The sequence below is a fragment of the Mauremys mutica genome, chromosome 10 (assembly GCF_020497125.1).
Source record: "Mauremys mutica isolate MM-2020 ecotype Southern chromosome 10, ASM2049712v1, whole genome shotgun sequence".
NCBI lineage: Eukaryota > Metazoa > Chordata > Testudines > Geoemydidae > Mauremys > Mauremys mutica.
In genome coordinates, this window is record NC_059081.1 from 43,174,811 (window position 1) to 43,193,751 (window position 18,941).

Below are 18,941 nucleotides of genomic sequence, written 5' to 3' on the forward strand. Positions count from 1 at the left end.
AGTTGTCTCATTGCCCTTCCCTTCTCTTGAAGCAAGTTCTTTTAAGGACAGTAAAGCTAGCCCTAAAGATTTTAGATCTTAGAATAAATCCTCCTTGCCTTCTGCCAAATGGCATAAACCTTAGTGATGACAGTCATCTTACAGGGGGACAGGCACAGATTAAAACCTCCTATAACCTGAGATCTAGAGGGTACAGGTATCAGAAGGGACAAGGTGAGTCCCAGCACTAGTTCCAAAGATCTGATATTAAGGCCCATTAATCCCTTTTGGGGGGCCCAAGAAGAGCTTTAGACCACCTAAGGAAATGGCTCAGGGGATAGATCCCCTTTAATTTATCAAGAAGAATTTGGGGAAATTCAGTGTTGGACATCAAAGCAATGAGTTTATAGAGAATGTGAAGGTCTCCAGTGTTTTCAGATAGTGCTTGTGGTCAGATGTTATTGACAGAAAGACAATTTGTGTTTCAGAAAGGCTTTAGGGCAACCTGTTCAATGGATTTCCACCTATAGTGCAGTGCAGAATGAAGTGGATTCTGGAATTTCAGAAATACCATCTTCTGTCTATTGAGATCTGGCCCAAAGGAACTGGAAACCAGTTGGCTCTCCCCAGCTAGAACTGGGGAGTCTGATGGCACATGGCCTCTTTGGGGCTGGAGCCAGCATATGTACGTTGAGCAGATGCCAGGCTCCCTGAAAGAACAAGAGGCTGGCACAGAACTACAACAGATTCTTTTGTGGCTCTCCTTCCACATCTTGTATCCGGCAGGTACATGGTAAAGCAGAGAATCTGGGTGATCAGGTTCTACCAGTTAGTTTGCTGTGACTCAGCCTCCTGAATTCTCACTCTGCTGAAATAATTATGTTCTGTTTCCTGCTTTTTTTTTTATTCTTTCAACATCTCAGAATTGTTACTGCTGCTGTGACCTTACAGTGCTGCATACCTTGAAAAGGAGTACTCTGCTTTCTTGTGATTTGGATTTTCCCACCAGGCAAAGGTCTTGGACTGAGGTGACCCCAAGTGGAGACAAGAGAAAGAGGCCCAGGGAGGATAGCCTTAAACAATTTTGGTTGCCTTTGGTAGCCCAAAGGGTGCTGGGGTTGGAGCCCAGTGGAGTGGGAGGGCCCGGGCTCCCCTCCCCACAACCCCCTTGGCAGGCCGGGGTTGTGGCTGTGATCACTAGGCCACGCTTCCCAACCAGACCCTGAATGGAGACCATTACAGGTCCTTAGCATGTGGATGGGAAGCAAGTGCTTTACTCAAGAATAACACAAACTTTCCTTCTCACTGAGGTGTGGAGTGGTGCTGATGTGCTTTAAAGGAGCTGCAGCTAAGACAGGGTGGCTGCAATGAGGGGAGACAAAGGATGGACAATAGAAGGTATTCCAGGCCTGATAGAGACAGGGCTCACTTTTAATTTTGGTCAGCAGACATCTGTTGATGGAAATGGTTAACATTATCGTATGGTCTACCCATGCTGATATTGTCTTTGCATGGACAATTACATTATATTTATAGCTTGCTTTGGAAAACATGCCTCTAAATATGAAATCTAATCTTAAATATTAATGGAAACTATTTTGTCCTTTTAGCTGTCTTTTGAAACTAGTTAATCCAACCTGTAAAGGTCTGGAACAAGGACTGAACATATAAAGGAAAATCAATTTTCTTGCTAAGTTTAGGTAACTTAGGAACACATGGTTTGCCTTACTGGATAAGTCTGGGGTCAGGTTTGGTTGGACTATGGAATGACAGTAACCTACACTAGAACCTAGAACTAGAACCTCAGTTATGAACACCAGAGTTATGAACTCACTGTCAACCACACACTTCATTTGGAACTGAGGTATTTGTAACTCTGAGGTTCTACTGTACTTAAATTCAGTCCACAATAACAGTGTAACTCAACTTTTCTACTAAAGTGATCAGCAAGTGAAGAGTTAATAATGTTCATATTTAAGTTTTTTTATTATAAGCTTGAGAGGAATGGGAGAAATTGACACTTCCCTTAGAACTATTATTTCTTCAAGTGCTTGCTCATGTCGATTCCATTATAGGTGTGCACACACCCATGTGCACAGTCGTTGGAGACTTTTTTGCCTTAGCAGTATCCATAGGGATAGCTGTGGCGCCCCCTGGAGTGCCGCGCTCATGGCGCATGGAATATCAGGTGCCACTGTGCCTGTACACTCTCAGTTCCTTCTTACTGCCTGTGGTGGTTGATCAGAGCACCTCTCTCCCATGCTTCGCAAGTGGTTAACGGTTGTTCTCTCCTCGTTAAGAGCTTTTCAGCCTTAGGGCTTTGTAAATAGTTTTATTTGTTTCTTTGTAGTTAGATAGTTGTAGTTAGTTGACAGTTAGAATCCCTAGTGGGACTTTGCCCCAGGCAGGGCATGCCCTGGTCCTCTGGGTTCAAACCTTGCATGGACTGTAGCAGGCCTATGCTTGTTAGTGATCCCCAAGGCAGTTGTCTCAAGCAATGCGAGTGAATTGCAAATCAAGGAGAAGTGCCGAATTTGTAAGAACTTTCGGCCATGAACTCAAAAAGAGTGGGATATTAGATTCTGAGCCCTTCTCATAGAGTTGGCCCTTCGCCTGGTGTCCGAGCCTTCCTGCCAGGAGTCGACGAGTACCTTGGCATACCTTGGCATAGCGCACGCCCAGCACCGTTCAAGTTCCCCAGTGCCTAAGAAGAAGGCTGGAAGTATGGCTTACTGGCACCAGGCAAAAAGGCCCAAGGGCCTTTCGGCAAGGGACCTCGTTCAGCCCACCTGGCCAACCTAGAGTCGCAAGGACGTGCCTCCCTGGCAGAAACTCTGAGCCCCTCAAAAGGTCCATCATCAACAAAAGGGAGCGGTTTGGGACCCAAGCCCCCACCGGCTCGGGCGCCTACCAAGGACTCCCTGGTGCGAAGGGAGCAGAAACCTCTGCCACTACTGTCGGCGCAGCTGGGGAACAGGAAGCGACAAAGACTCCCCAGGAGTGCAAGCCAGCTGCTGCAGCCTTGGGTGGGGGGAGTAGCAGAGTGCTGTCGATCCTATGAGGCGCTCCCCGCCCCTCCGTGGCGCAAATTCCTGGAGCCACCATGACCATGGTCACCACTGCCTTGACGAGGTTCACCTAGAGACTGGCGTCGGTCTCCATACTACCACTGCTCGCCTTCCTACCAGTCTACATCGTATTGCCGTTCCCCATCACCTGCCACGCGGGAATGATCCCCATCCAGGCCCTGGTCTCCTAGACCTCGCTACCGTTCGCCTTGGTACCATCACTTATCATCCTGCTCCAGTCACCAGTCCCCAACGGCGACTGTCAGCAGACACACCCAGGCATCGACGAGTCCTTCATGGTCACCAGAAGGGAATCCCTCTGGCTCAGAGGTCTGTTTTTTAGTCCCTTGCCCAATTCCCACCAGTGTGATTGAGATCCCGACACTGCATCAGCAGTGACATTGCAGAAGTGGCACTAGGGACAGTGGCCAGTCCAGTGTCCCTATTGGTGCTCATGGGGAATGCCAGTGATGGCTATGCCCCCTTCCCAGTGATCTTCGGCGGCTGCCTCAGTGCAATAACAGATGTCACCGGATGCACCAGCAGCACCGTTGATACCAATGGCATCAGGCTTGGTGCGTGCCGATCGCTCAGAGGTTGGGGTTCAGGAAGCGGTACCCACCCCGAAGCCTCCCTCCCCTGGGGGGAAAGAAACCACAGATCCCCATCCAGTAACCCAGGCATCCTCATCATCCCCAGACGAGGCTGTGGCAGGACCTTCGATGGCTAGCCCACCCTATGACTTTAAGGAGCATCAGGCTCTGCTCTGGAGAGTGGCAGACAATCTGGGCTTAGAGGTGGAGGAGATGGCTGAGCAGACAGACTCATTGTTCAATGTCCTCTAGGCTTCCACTCTGGCTTGCCTCACTTTGCCAGTCCACGAAGGGGTCTTAAAGACTGCCAAGGCCCTGTGGCAAACCCCCTCATCTGTCCCTCCCATTTCCAAAAGGGTGGAGAAAAAATACTTTGTCCTAGCTAACGGGTTCAAGTATTTATACACTCAACCACCTCTGGGCTCGTTGGTCGTGTATGCAGCCAATGAAAAGGACAAACAGCTCTGTCCTGCTCTCTACAGGGCAGGGACAAGGGCTCCTTGTCAGATGCCTTCCTGATTCTGTGGTCGGGAGTGTTGATGTATGTCTTTCTGCCGGTGCCATTGATCCATAGGGTCCTGCTCAAGGTGAAGCAAGACAGTGCAATGATCATCCTCGTTGTCCCAGTGTGGCTTCAGTAACACTGGTTCGGCATGCTGCTGAGCCTGTCAGCAGCCATCCTGCAGCAGCTGCCTCTTCAACCGGATCTGCTGTCCCAGAACCACAGCAGCCTGCTGCACCTGAACCTCACGGTGCTGCACTTGACAGCCTGGCTGCTGCATGGCTGAGTGGGGAGGAGCAGCGGTGCTCCGCTGCTTTCCAGTGGGTTCTGTTGGGCCGCAGGAAACTCTCCTCTAGGGCTACCTACATGGCGAAGTGGAAACGCTTCACATGTTGAGCCTTGGATCGGCTCATTTGTGCAGAGGAGGCCTCACTGCAGGCGTCCTGGACTCTCTGCTCCACCTCAAGCTCCAGGGCTTGTCATTGTCTTTGGTCACGGTTCACCTGGCAGTCATTTCTGCGTTCCACCCTCCATTTCAGGGCAGGTCAGTCTTTGCTCATCCCATGACAGCATGGTTCCTGAAGGTGCTGGAGCGTCTTTACCCGCATATCAGGGACCCAGTCCCCCCTTGGGACCTCAATCTTATGTTGTCAAAGTTCATGGGGCTCCCCCTTCGAGCCCTTGGCATCCTGTTCCCTTTTGCTTCTCTCCTGGAAAGTTGCCTTCTTGGTTGCTCTAACTTCGGCCTGTTGTGTGTCAGGGATCAGGGCATTCACATCAGAGCCCCCTTATATGGTCTTCTATAAGGACAAGGTCCAACTGCGTCCGCACCCAGCCTTTCTGCCCAAGGTTGTTTCCCAATTCCACACGGGCCAAGATATCTACTTACTGGTCCTATGTCTGAAACCTAATACGACGGATGAGGGGTGCAGGCTGCATACCCTGGACATCAGGCGGGCACTGGCCTTCTACGTTGATAGAACAAAGCTGTTCCTTAAGTCAACACAGTTGTTTGTGGCTGTAGCTGACAGGATGAAAAGTTGTGCGGTGTCAGCCCAGAGACTCTTGTTCTTTATCACAGCCTGCATCCGCTACTGCTACGAGCTGGTGAACATGCCTCTACCAGCAGTCATGATGGCTCACTCAACTAGGGTTAAAGCTTCCTCTGCAGCCTTCCTTGTGCAGGTGCCAATCCAGGAAATTTGTTGGGCTGCAACCTGGTTGTCTGTCCACACGTTTGCTTCATATTATGCGCTGATCCAGGAAGCTCAAAATGACACTGACTTCAGCAGAGCAGTGCTCCTATCTGCAAAGCTGTAAACTCCAAACCCATCTCCAAGAATTCTGCTTGTGAGTCACCTACAATGGAATTGACGTGAGCAAGCACTCCAAGAAAAAAAAAACGGTTACCTACCTTTTGTAACAGTTGTCCTTCTAGATGTGTTGCTCATTCCATTACCTGCCCTTCTACCCCTCTGTCGGAGTTGTCGGCAAGAAGGAACTGAGAGGGCGCAGTGATGGCGGTACCTGATATGCCGCGCCATGAGTGCGGCACTCCAGGGGGCGCCACAGCCATCCCTATGGATACCGCTAAGGCAAAAGTTTCCGACAACTGCGCATGTGGGCATGCGCACACCTACAAGGGAATGGACATGAGCAACACATCTCAAAGAGCAACAGTTACGAAAGGTAGGTAACCGTTTTTTCAGGATGTCTAGAGACTCAAGTCTTATTCCTATATGGACAATACATAGAGTATAGTTTTCCTTGTTTCAGGTGTTACAATCTTGAGATAAGAATATAGATAATATATTTAAACCTTTGCAGTTGGCGTCTTGAATTATAAGCAGAAAACCTCAGTAAAAATACATCCTTATGGCATCAGGTAACCACTAGACAGATTTTTCAAGTAGTTTATAGGGTTGTTTAAGGCTGGTCTACCTAGATTTTGTGCTAATTTAATGAGTTTCTAAACTAAATTGATTTCTAAACTGATACAGTTTAATTGATGTAAACTCCTACTGAGGATGCAGTTATACTGATAGAAGATATTTGTATCACTCTCTGAAATAGGCTATACATAAATGGATAATGTTTGTATAACTGCATCCACCCTAATGGTTACATCAGTACAAAAATTTTTGTAGATAAGTCCTCTAAGAGTACGTCTACAGTAATGTAAGCCCAGGTTTAGTAGAACTTGAGTTAGAAGACACTGCATATGTTAACCTATGGCTTGAGAGTCTGCACTTGTTCGTAACCTGAGGTTAGGAATTGTTGAACCCTGGGTCCCAATATGGGGCTCCAGAGTTCTACTCTGCATTATGTGGGCCTGAGTCCAGCCACTCATATTCCTAGCACCCTTCTAAAATGTGGCCACTCTAGTCCTTTGTGATGCAGTGCATGAAAACTCGACTGTCCACCAAAATTGATTGTCCAGAGGACAAAAAAAAAAGGTCAGCCTATGGGATGGTGGGATAATTTTAATGGACTTCCAGAGCATCAGTCTGTTGGGCTACATCTACATTGCAAAGCAATTAGGGCCTGAACCCTGGGTTCTGGCAACTCAGGTTCTGACGTTTCATCCCTTGGCATTCTGGAACCCTGGGTCTGAGCCCTGGGTTAGTGTGACTTGTATGTAGATGGAAAGGGGTTTGAGTTTGAATCTTGGGCTTACATTGCAGTGTAGACGTACCCTAAGTCTGAGAAGTGTGTGCGCCTTATTTTATATACAGTAACTCCTCACTTAAAGTTGTCCCGGTTAATATTGTTGTTTCATTGCTGATCAATTAGGGAACATGCTTGTTTAAAGTTGTGCAATGCTCCCTTCTAACATCGTTTGGCATCCGCCTGCTTTGTCCACTGCTTGCAGGAAGAGCAGCCCGTTGCAGCTAGCTGGTGGGGGCTTGGAACCAGGGTGGACTGACAGCTCCCCTAAATTCCCTGTGCAGCAGCTGCCCAGCAGGCTAGCAATTGCAGCTGTCCTTGCCCCCCCCACTGCCATGTGCTGCTCCTATCCTCTGCCTTAGAGCTGCTCCTCGAGACTCCTGCTTGCTGTGCGTGGGGGGAGGGGAGGAAGAGGAGGGCTAATGTCAGAGCGTCCCCTGCTCCTGCACCCCACTTACTCCATCTTCTATAGGGCACAGGACACACACAACAGGGCTTAGGACGGAGGGAGCTTGCTGGCAGCAGCTGAGGTCTCAGCAAGCTGATCTAATTAACAATGCAGTGTACTTAAAGGGGAAATGTGCGCACGCACACACACACACACACACACACAGACTGTGTGTCTGTCTCTGTCTGCGATGTTGTCTCCCCTCCCTCCATTCCTGCTGCCTTGTAGAGTGTGAGAGTTAACACTTGAGGGCTCAGCCAAGTGCTAGTTCATCATTTAGCAGTAAGGCATTCCCTGGGAAATATCCCATCCTCTGACTCCTCCACCTCAACCGAGCATCAGAATCATCATCACTGTGTACCAGTATTAAATCATTTGTTTAAAACTTATACTATGTGTGTGTCTGTCTTTTTGTCTGGTGTTAAAAAAAAATTCCCTGGAACCTACCCCCTTCATTTACATCAATTCTTATGGGGAAATTGGATTCGCTTAACATCATTTTGCTTAAAGTCGCATTTTTCAGGAACATAACTACAACGTTAAGTGAGGAGTTACAGTACTTTCTAGATCACAAGATGTTAACTATAATTTTTATAAAAATGAGTTATACCCTTCAGCATGTTTTTTGCTTATTTTTTGGCATAGTTAAATCAGTACAAAAACTGTGTGCAGAGCAGCTCCCTTGAGACTGATTTCAAGATCATTAGAGAAGTCAGTGTTCAGAGGGAAGGTTGTAAATTCAGCCAATTTACAATACAGTTTAGTTTAGCTTTAGTTTCTTTGTACCACTAGTTCCCTTGTTGGGACTAGAAATGGTAGTGGGGAGGAGTTTAAGAGTTAGAAATGGTGCTGCTGGTCCCATATCTCCCTGCCTCCACACTCATTCCTGCTGGGGGGAAAAACTATGAATAATTCCATTACCTTACCATGGCTTATCTGTGGTTTTTCTTAGATTCTACATGACAATGCTACTTTCCTAATTATGACTAATCATGAGTGCTGAGTATTCATCTCTCTTTAATTAACTTCTCCCTGCCCCAACCGCCCCCTCCCCACAACAATCCCACTTAACATTCTTCCAACCTCAAATGTTGAAAGGAGAAAATAGAACAAAAATATTTGTTGATTATTTCACTGACTTTCTTCACTTAAATTCACAATGAGACTTGCAGGTTCAGCTGACTAAAGAACTGGTTCTGAGACAGGGGCGGCTCCAGGCCCCAGCACACCAAGCGCGTGCTTGGGGCGGCAAGCCGCGGGGGGCGCTCTGCCAGCGCTGTGAGGGCGGCAGGCAGGCTGCCTCTGGTGGCTTGCCTGCGGAGGGTCCGCTGGTCCCGCGGCTTTGGTGGACCTCCCGCAGGCAAAGCGCCGGAGGCAGCCCGCCTGCCGTGCTTGGGGCGGCAAAATTCCTAGAGTCACCCCTGTTCTGAGATGCCTATCCCATGGGAGGGACTGGGTGAAGGGCGATGCTCTAGGGCCTGCTGAAATAGGAAAATAGGCAGGACCCTGTGCATTCCCAGCCATGGAATTTTCAGTGAAATTCACCCCGGCAGCACCATTATGCTCCAGAATCTGAGCTTTAATTAAAAAACAGAATAAAAAAACTATTTATCTGGCTCTTATGATCGTGGAGATGATAAGAAATGTGAACAGACTGCAAACCAATGCAGTACAGCCCACCTGAGTCCATAGACAGCCTGAAACAAGAGTTTTAAGAGGTGTGAATTGCCCCATTCATCTCAAACAGAGCTCTGTGGTATCCATGGTTCACAGTTATGGAATGTGGCAATTTTCTAAGATGCATAATTCAACATTTTTTTTTTTACATAGAATTTGCCATTTGCTATAGCCTAGCATTTTGCTTTCTGGCTCTCTGCCCTGCTGGAACTTGTCTATAGCTGCATCTTGCCCTCCAGGTTTCCTCACGGGAATAGTCAAGTTAAAATACCTACTGCCTGCACTGTTCCATTGAGGCAGACAGCAGGGCATGGGACAGCCAGACTCTAGTTTACAGATAAGAAGTGGTCAAACCCAGATGTGTAGGTTGGTGACCTTGGGCTACTTGGAGACCAGCACAGTAGGCAGGGAGGTAGGGTGATGATCCACTGAAGCAGGCTACAAGAGAAGGATTAAGGAACCTGAGGTAAGGAAACAACCAAGTGTTTGAGTTTACAATCCATTATCCTCCACACAACAACACAAATCACCACAAGGACCACAGTGGAGGCTAAGACTGTTAGGGTTACTTCTGAATCTAGTAGGTGTCTTTCCCAGCTGAAACAACAAGGAGTCGGGTGGCACCTTAAAGACTAACAGATTTATTTGGGCATAAGCTTTCATGGGTAAAAAACCCACTTCAGATGCATGGAGTGAAAATTACAGATCCAGGCATAAATATACTGACACACGAAGAGAAGGGAGTTACCCTACAGATGGAGAACAAGTGTTGATAGGGCCAATTCAGTCAGGGTGGATGTGGTCCACTCCCAATAAATGATGAGGAGTTAAGAAGTGACACCATTAGAGGACCCAACCACATGAGCCACACCATCAGAGGCTCATTTATCTGCACATATACTAATGTGATATTTGCCTGTAATGCCCCTCTGCCATGTACATTGGCCAAACCAGATCGTCTCTCCATAAAAGAATAAATGGACACAAATCAGACATCAGGCTTGGTAACATAGAAAAGCCAGTCGGAGAATACTTCAATCTCCCTGGACATTCTATAACAGATTTAAAAGTAGCTATACTTGAACAAAAAAACTTCAGAAACAGACTTCTGAGGGTATGGCTACACTGGCGATTTGCAGCGCTGGAAAGCCTCCACCAGCGCTGCAATTAGTAAGTGGCCACACCTGCAAGGCACTTCCAGCGCAGCAACTCCCTGGCTGCAGCGCTGGCCGAACACCCCTCTCGGCATGGGGAATAAGGATTCCAGCGCTGGTCATCAAGTGTGGCCACACACCAGCGCTGTGATTGGCCTCCAGGGAATAAGGTGTATCCCAGAATGCCTGTTCAGCCACTCTGCTCATCAGGTCAGAAACTCTACTTCCCTGGCCTCAGGTGACACGCCCTTTAAATGCCCCGGGAATTTTAAAAATCCCCTTCCTGTTTGCTCAGCCAGGTTTGGAATGCAATCAGTGAATCTTTACAGGTGACCATGCCTCCACGTGGCAAACGAGCCCCAGCATGGAGCAATGGCGAGCTGATGGACCTCATCAGTGTTTGGGGGGAGGAATCTGTGCAGGCACAGCTGCGCTCTAGCCTTAAGAATTATGATACCTTTGCCCAGGTATCGAGAGCCATGATGGAAAGGGGCCATGAGCGTGACGCGGTGCAGTGCAGGGTAAAAGTAAAGGAGCTGCGGAGTGCCTATTGCAAAGCACGCGAGGGAAACCGCAGATCCGGCAGTGCCCCCACGACCTGCCGGTTTTACAAGGAGCTGGATTTGATTTATGGGGGTGACCCCTCTGTAAATCCAAGGACCACGATGGACAGTTCAGAGCCGGTAGAGGAGGGGGAGGGGGAGGGGGAGGCAGACAGTGAGGCTACTGTGGTGGGGGAAGCCAGCCCGGAGGAGGCATGCAGTCAGGAGCTCTTCTCAAGCCAGGAGGAAGCTAGCCAGTCGCAGCCCCTGGAACTTGCTGCAGAAGAATCACAGGAGCAGGTCCCAGGTAAGCAGCTTTTATTGCAATGCAAAGCTTTTGGGAGAGGAGGGGGATGGTATGGCTGCATGCCTGCATGCCTAGACATGGAATATCCCATTGATGTGGTCTATCACGTCGCAGTAATCTGCCTCTGTAATCTCTTCAAAAGTTTCTGCAAGAGCATAGGCAATTCGCGTGACCAAGTTTAAAGGGAGAGCCATTGTGGTCCCTGTCCCATTCAGGCTAACGCGTCCGCGCCACTGTTCCAGGAGGGGTGGGGAACCATGCTTGCACAGAGGCACGCTGCATACGGACCCGGGCGGAATCCGCATTGTTGTAGGAGACCCTCCCTTGCTTCTTTGGTAACCCGCAGAAGGGAGATATCTTCCAGTATTAACTCCTGTGGGAAATGGAGGGAGTGTTTCAGTGCTGGTTTCCCCAACTGCATAGCGCGGCAGGCAGTAACCCCAGGGTTAACAAAGCCCCGAAACAGGCAGCCTAGCCATGAAGCAAGAAGCACCCTGCTCGAGCACACCGCGGAAGGCAACCCCAGGGTTAATTCCTAAGGGAGATGGAGGTGCTGCGTTTAACAAAGCAGCAGCACCCTGCTCGAGCACACCGCGGAAGGCAACCCCAGGGTTAATTCCTAAGGGAGATGGAGGTGCTGCGTTTAACAAAGCAGCAGCACCCTGCTCGAGCACACCGCGGAAGGCAACCCCAGGGTTAATTCCTAAGGGAGATGGAGGTGCTGCGTTTAACAAAGCAGCAGCACCCTGCTCGAGCACACCGCGGAAGGCAACCCCAGGGTTAATTACCATTACCATTTCTGGGAGGCTGTGAATTCTCCAGCAGTTGCTGAAATGTGTGAGGAATGCTTGTGAGACTTTAAAATAACTTCAGATTATACACAATGGAAGCTCTCTTAAAATGTATCATTTGCTGCATTTTTACAGTGACCTTGAGTAGTCCTGGGCCAGTCTTATCAGTGACTGAAAGAAAGCTGCAAAACCTGAGGAGGAAACCGAACAAGAGCAAAGAAGAACTGTTGAAGTCAGTAATGAACCAGTGTGCAACAGAGAATAAAAATGCGCAGGAATGGAGAGAAAAGATGCATCACTGGAGGCAAACAGAAAGCAGGAGAAAGGCGTTGACGCTGAAGAAAACCACGAGGCAGCTTATAAACCTCATTGCGCGCCAAACAGACTGTATGCAGTCAATGGTAGCAATGCAGGCAGAGCACTACCGTGCCAAACCCCCACCCTCCCAAACCTCTTTCCCCTATGCACCAATGTCAGCTCCAAGTCCCGTTCCCCAGCATCCAGGTTCTTACCTACACCATCACCAGCTGCCCCCGACACCTGTACGGTCACCTATGAGCCCAGAGAACTACGACCCTTACCCTCTGCACTCAACCCCCATCACCATGCAACAGTACAATCCTGAGGTGCACAGCACTCCTGGCAGTACATATGCAAAACCATGAATGTACAGTTCAACAACCAACCCCCCTGCCCGTGTACTTCCTTTTTTTAAAATAAATGATTTCTTTGATTATGAATCAGTTTTTATTATTGCATAAAGTGAAAGATAACAAACCCCAATGAAAACACAGGTAACAAACATCAAGGAAAACACAGCCACTTAAAAGCACTGTAACCAGTGCACGTCACTCCTGGTCAAGGCAAAAAAACATTACTGTTGGCTTTCAGCCTCAAATTTCTCCCTCAAGGCATCCCTAATCCTTGTTGCCCTGTGGTGGGCGTCTCTAGTAGCCCTGCTGTCTGGCTGTGCAAATTCAGCCTCCAGGAGTTGCACCTCGTTGGTCCATGCCTGGCTGAATGCTTCACCCTTCCCTTCACAAATATTATGGAGGGTACAGCACGCGGATAGAACCGCAGGGATGCTGCTTTCCCCCAAATCTAGCTTCCCATACAGACATCTCCAGCGAGCTTTTAAACGGCCAAAAGCACACTCCACAGTCATTCGGCATCGGCTCAGCCTGTAGTTGAAACGGTCCTGGCTCCTGTTCAGCTTCCCTGTATATGGTTTCATGAGCCAAGGCATTAATGGGTAAGCGGGGTCCCCAAGGATCACAATGGGCATTTCAACGTCCCTTACTGTTATCTTTCGGTCTGGGAAAAATGTACCTTCCTGCATCTTCCTGAACAGGCCACTGTTCCGAAAGATGCGTGCATCATGCACTTTCCCAGGCCAGCCTGTGTAAATATCAATGAAACGCCCACGGTGATCCACAAGCGCCTGGAGAACCATAGAGAAATACCCCTTGCGATTAATGTACTCGTAGGCTAGGTGGGGTGGTGCCAGAATAGGAATATGCGTCCCATCTATTGCCCCTCCACAGTTAGGGAAACCCATTTCTGAAAAGCCATCCACAATGTCCTGCACGTTCCCCACAGTCACGGTTCTCCTCAGCAGGATGCGATTAATGGCCCTGCAAACTTGCATCAACACGATTCCAACGGTCGACTTTCCCACCCCAAACTGGTTCCCGACCGACCGGTAGCTGTCTGGAGTTGCCAGCTTCCAGATTGCAATAGCCACCCGCTTTTCCACCGTCAGGGCAGCTCTCAATCTTGTGTCCTTGCGCCGCAGAGTGGGGGCGAGCTCAGCACACAGTCCCATGAAAGTGGCTTTTCTCATATGAAAGTTCTGCAGCCACTGCTCGTCATCCCAGACTTCCATGACAATGTGATCCCACCACTCACTGCTTGTCTCACGAGCCCAAAAGCGGCGTTCCACGGTGCTGAGCATTTCCGTTACTGCCACAAGCATTTTCATGTCACCCGCTTTAGGAAAATCCATATCATCATCGGACTCCTCACTGTCACTTTGGAGCTGAAGGAGGAATAGCTCAACTGCCAAACGTGATGTGCTGGCGACAGTCAGCAGCAAATTCCTCAGCAGCTCAGGCTCCATTTCACAGCGTGCTGAACTCACAATGGCAAGAAACGTGGACGGCGAAACTGAGATTGCTGGGAAGTGAAGCGATGCACCACGGGGCGTTGGAACAGGAAGCGGAATGACCCACACACTTCCTTCCCCTTCCCACAATACTCAGTGCCAAAACGGCGCCAAAACGGGATGAGGTGCTCTGTGGGATAGCTACCCACAATGCACCTCTCAGTACAGCGCTGGAAATGCTGCCAATGTGGCCACACTGCAGCGCTGGTAGCTGTCAGTGTGGCCACACTGCAGCGCTGGCCCTGCACAGCTGGACGACCAGCGCTGCAAACTACCAGCGCTGCAACTCGTCAGTGTAGCCATACCCAAAGAGAAACTGCAGAGCTACAATTAATTTGCAAATTTAACACTATTAATTTGGGTTTGAATAGGGACTGGGAGTGGCTGGCTCACTACAAAAGCAATTTTCCCTCTCTTGGTATTGACACCTCCTCATCAATTATTGGGAGTGGATTACATCCACCCTGATTACACTAGTTCTCCACTTGTAAGGTAATTTCCTTCTCTTCATGTGGCAGTATATTTATGCCTGCATCTGTAATTTTCACTCCATGCATCTGAAGAAGTGGGTTTTTTACCCACATGAGCTTATGCCCAAATAAATGTTAGGCTTTAAGGTGCCATCGGACTCCTCATTGTTTTTGTAGATACAGACTAACAGGGCTACCCCTCTGATACTTTCCCAGCTGAGTCACTCTGATCTCATGTTCTCAGAGATGGATCTGTAACTAACCAAGAAGTGACAGTGGAGTTTGAACCAAGGACCTAGAGCGCTGAGAGAATGAACTTTTGTGACTTGATGTAAAAGAGTGACTCCTGTTGCTGTTAGCAGTAGTAGATGCATATCCTCTTACATGGACCAGCCACCAGAGGGGGATTAAGACCTACCCAACTAAAAATGAATGAAAGCTGAGGGAGATCAGGAGTGAAAAGGTGAGTTTTACACCTGTTCATGGAACACAAAGGGAGACAGCAAAAAGGTGGAAGGCCACATCCTATAACCGAATCACTGTGATTGACCCCCGTATCTGTGCTGAGCATCATGCACTTGAAAGAACTTTGTGGCTGCAGTGGTCTGGTCTGTGGTGGAGCTAACTAGCATCAGGCCTAGTCTGCACAGTAGAGTTGAAGGGGCACAACCCCGAGTGGGGAGGCAGTGAAGGGTAAAGGCGCTTTGGAATGGCCCAGCTGTGGCTGAAGGGGAATATGCCACAGGGCTGTAAGCGCCCTGACTGTTGTGATTACCAGCCATTACCCCGCACCCCTGCAGGAACAGCTGTCGCGCTGCACAGCCTGTGCCTCAGGGCAGGAGCAGGAGCGGAGCCTGCAGTGCCAAGCCGCTTGCACGCGCCCCGGCCCGTCTGCCGGCCGGGCAGGTCGCTGCTGCTGACCCCTCCTCGTGTGGCCCGCGTCCCCCCCGCGGCTGGGCTGCAGGGTCACCGGATTGGCCGCGCCTCCCGCCCGCTGGGCTTGGCTCTGAATCCCGCTCCGTGGCCGCTGCACTCCAGGCGTCCGCGTCTTGGCAGAGCCCAGCCCGCCTCTCCGCTGCCCTGTGCGGGGAGGCAGAGACGCCCGGCAGTCGGCGAGCACGGCCCGGCGGAGGAGACCGCTGCAGCAGCTCCCCCCCCCCCGCACACAGCTCGAGGGAGGGGGACCCCCGACCCCCGACCCCAGCCTCTCCGTGCGCCAGAGGGCCCGTCCCCATCCAGCCCGCCGCCGGCATCCCCCGGCTGCCGCGACTCCAGCTCGCCGCGCTACCAGGTGGGTGCCTGCAATGGGCAGCGAGGGCTGGGGCTCCTCGGCCAGGGGCTGGGTGTGCGCGCGTGGAGGGGTCGGGGGGGCACATTTCGGGTGACTGCATAGCCTGGGGGGGAGCAGGAGGGTGCGCCTGAGGTAAGGGGATGCTGCAGCAGCAGCCCTCCTCCCCCACCCCCGTCGATGTCAGGCTGGCCGGGAATTGCAGCTGGATGGGAATAACTGATGCATGTTACCGGAAAAGCGGAAAGGAGCCGGTGAGCTTCATTGCCTGGACTTCAACAAAAAATCTACCAGGGATCCAGGTGACTGAGCCTCTGAAGTTCTGCATTGTCGCCTTCTGGCATGATGCGCACAACAGAGGGGGCCATGGATGCATTTTTTTAAATCAGCACATACTGGGACAGAGAGACGCAGAGATGGGGCCCAGGCTGCATTTGCCGGCTCAGACTGGGACAGACAGGCAGACATGCGCGTGCACACATGCAGGCCGTGGCTGCATGTATAGGCTGGGATACACACACACAAATGGTTGAATTTCTCAGCTCACACTGATAACTGAGAGGGCCACACACACAGCCAAGGGCATGTCTATGTTTTCCATCTCGCACTGGTTGGGACGCACACATAATCACTCATGTACATAGGGTCAAGTCTATTTCAAATTGGTGGGAGATAAATACATCACAATGGATAAAGCCTGACTTTCCCATTTTCTGTTGGTGAGGTGTGTACACACACACGCAGGATTATATGTCTGCATTTCCCGGCTGACACTGGAAAGGATGATGTTAGGAATAGGGTTTGCATTGCAGTCAAGATATGTTTCCTGCATAGAGCAAGTTGTCTCACTGCATGCAGTATACCACCAGCAAAGCTTGGAATGAAGAAAGATACTATGCTTGTATATAATAAAAGGAGCTGGATGTGAATGTTTTAAAAGTTGTGATCTGATACTGGCTGGGATAAACCTCTACATGAAGCTTAAACATCTGGCACTGGGGCATGCTATTATATAACTGACTCAGTGGAAATGAAATGGAGTGAAACCCTTTTGATAGCTAAATTTATTTTTTCCATGAAGAAAAGTCATGATTTTTCCACCAGGCAGAGCCATTTAAAATGTTTCTTCATAAATTGTGTGTTTTTGTTAACATGAATTGTAAATCAAATTTTACTCAGGAAGTTGCTGCACTATTACAGTACCTTTTCATTTTTTCCCTACTGGTTTACAAAAATAAAATAATGCCTTGTATTTTTAATTTGTGAGGAGTGCTGCAAAATCATAACAAGCTTCTTGAGTTTGTGTAGATTATTTAAAACAGTGTTTTGGAAATTACCCCCCCCACACACACACACCCTCCAAAGTTCTAATACTTAACATGATCATCTGATTTGGGTTTTGTCACTGTCCCTCCCCTTTAGTTGTATTTTATAACCCCCACTTTAATATTCTGGAAGTCTGCACTGTTGATATTGCTATCAAATAAAACAGCAATGCAGATATTATGGACTAATAGCAAATGAAACAGAAGACCTTGCTGTGCTTCTCAAAGTGAATTATGTTTCCAAGGTCGAACAACAAACTGCAGTGTAACTTGTATATGTTAACATATTGGTACAGAAATATTCATAAACCTAATTGGAGGAATAAAGAGAAGTCCTGCTTAGGTAGGCTTTTAAAAAAATAGAATATTCTTCTGCTACTAGTGTATACTCTAAACTATTTATTACTTAGTTAAGGTGCAATAAACTGATTAAATTTATTCCCCAAATATCTATAGTTGTGTTTCAGTGGAACTAGTTTATTTCACTGCATGACTAACAGATTTTTATTCACTAGATGAGTAACTTGCAAGATGACACTGGCTCAAAGATTAAAGTCTCATCAAATATATAGTATTTTCTTTATAATGTAGTCCTGGTTGGATTGTAATACTTATCATATATAATAACTAGCCTTTGTTCTTATATCCATACCTACCACAATTAAACTTTTAATCTTTATATAAATAACATGACCTTGACTTTTAGAGGTTACCCAAAGGTGGCTAGTATAATCTGAAACAACTGTAATATTTCAGAAATTCAGTAAGATGAAATGGTGAAGTCCAGTTTAGTGTTACTTGAAGAGTTAATGACCAGAGATTTTTGTTTTCATTTATTAAAAGTTGACACAGGCAGAAGACTTACTACTTCTCTCATACCCCCTTAAATTACATACATTTGTATTGATTTATTTAAAGTATCAAGTATGAGGTTTAGTATTTGCATATTTCTTTAGAATATATTTTTAATCAACATCTTCCCAATATAAATAAATGGTAAATATATATCTGAAAAAACTAAATTTCCCCACGTGAATACATAATTGGGACATACTATAGTACTTGTGGTTGAAAAGTATAGTAGAACCTCAGTTACGAACACCTCGGGAATTGAGGTTGTTCATAACTCTGAAATGTTTGTAACTCAGAACAAAACGTTATGGTAGTTTTTTCAAAAGTTTACAGCTGAATGTTGATTTAATACAGCTTTGAAACTTTACTATGCAGAAGGAAAATGCTGCTTTTAACCAATTTAATTTAAATGAAACAAGCAGATACAGTTTCCTACCTTGTCAAATCTTTTTTCAATCTTTCCTTTATTTTTTTAATAGTTTACATTTAACACAGTACTATACTCTCTCTTTCTCTATATATTTTTGGTCTCTGCTGCTGCCTGATTGCGTATTTCCGGTTCCAGATAAGCTGTGTGGTTGACTGGTCAACTCTGGTATTCGTAACTCTGAAGGTTCTACTGTAGTTGGAAAAACTCTCTCCTCTCAGTATCTCTCTTAGCTTTCACCAGTTTCCTTAACACACTCCTGGCTCTTTATGGTGTTGGCTGCCTCATTTACCATTTGGCCATTTGTGCTCAGTTGCCTCATGGAACTGACTTTTATTCTCAAGGCCTCTGATGCTCAAAGGTTCTGATACAACTTTTCTAGACTTCTGATTTTATCTTGGCTCCGTTCCTTTTATCTTCTTTTAGCTTAGGAATTGTTGTACCATGGCAGACCATTGCTCATCTTTTCTTGTAGAAATACATTTTAATTTTAGATGCTGATACCTGAAGGGCTCTGCTTACCAGAGTATATAATAAAATATTTCAGAAACTTTTAAAAATACAACCTTGTCCATAGACAAATACTAGGACTAATGTAAAAGTAAACTTAATAACCTGTCAGACCTAATTATAATGAATATTCCCCACCAACTAATCTCAACTAAAAAGGAAATACAATTCTTTAGT

The 18,941-nt window shown here is 47.8% G+C and overlaps 1 protein-coding gene across 1 annotated transcript in view; it reads left to right on the forward strand.

The window, feature by feature from the left end:
- Positions 1-15,596: 15,596 nt before the first annotated feature.
- OSBPL6 (oxysterol binding protein like 6) overlaps positions 15,597-18,941 on the forward strand; it is a 194,992-nt gene continuing 191,647 nt past the window's right edge. Inside the window, exon 1 of the mRNA XM_045031682.1 lies at positions 15,597-15,653. The gene's annotated coding sequence lies outside the window, so the exon portion shown is untranslated. The remainder of the gene's footprint in view (positions 15,654-18,941) is intronic.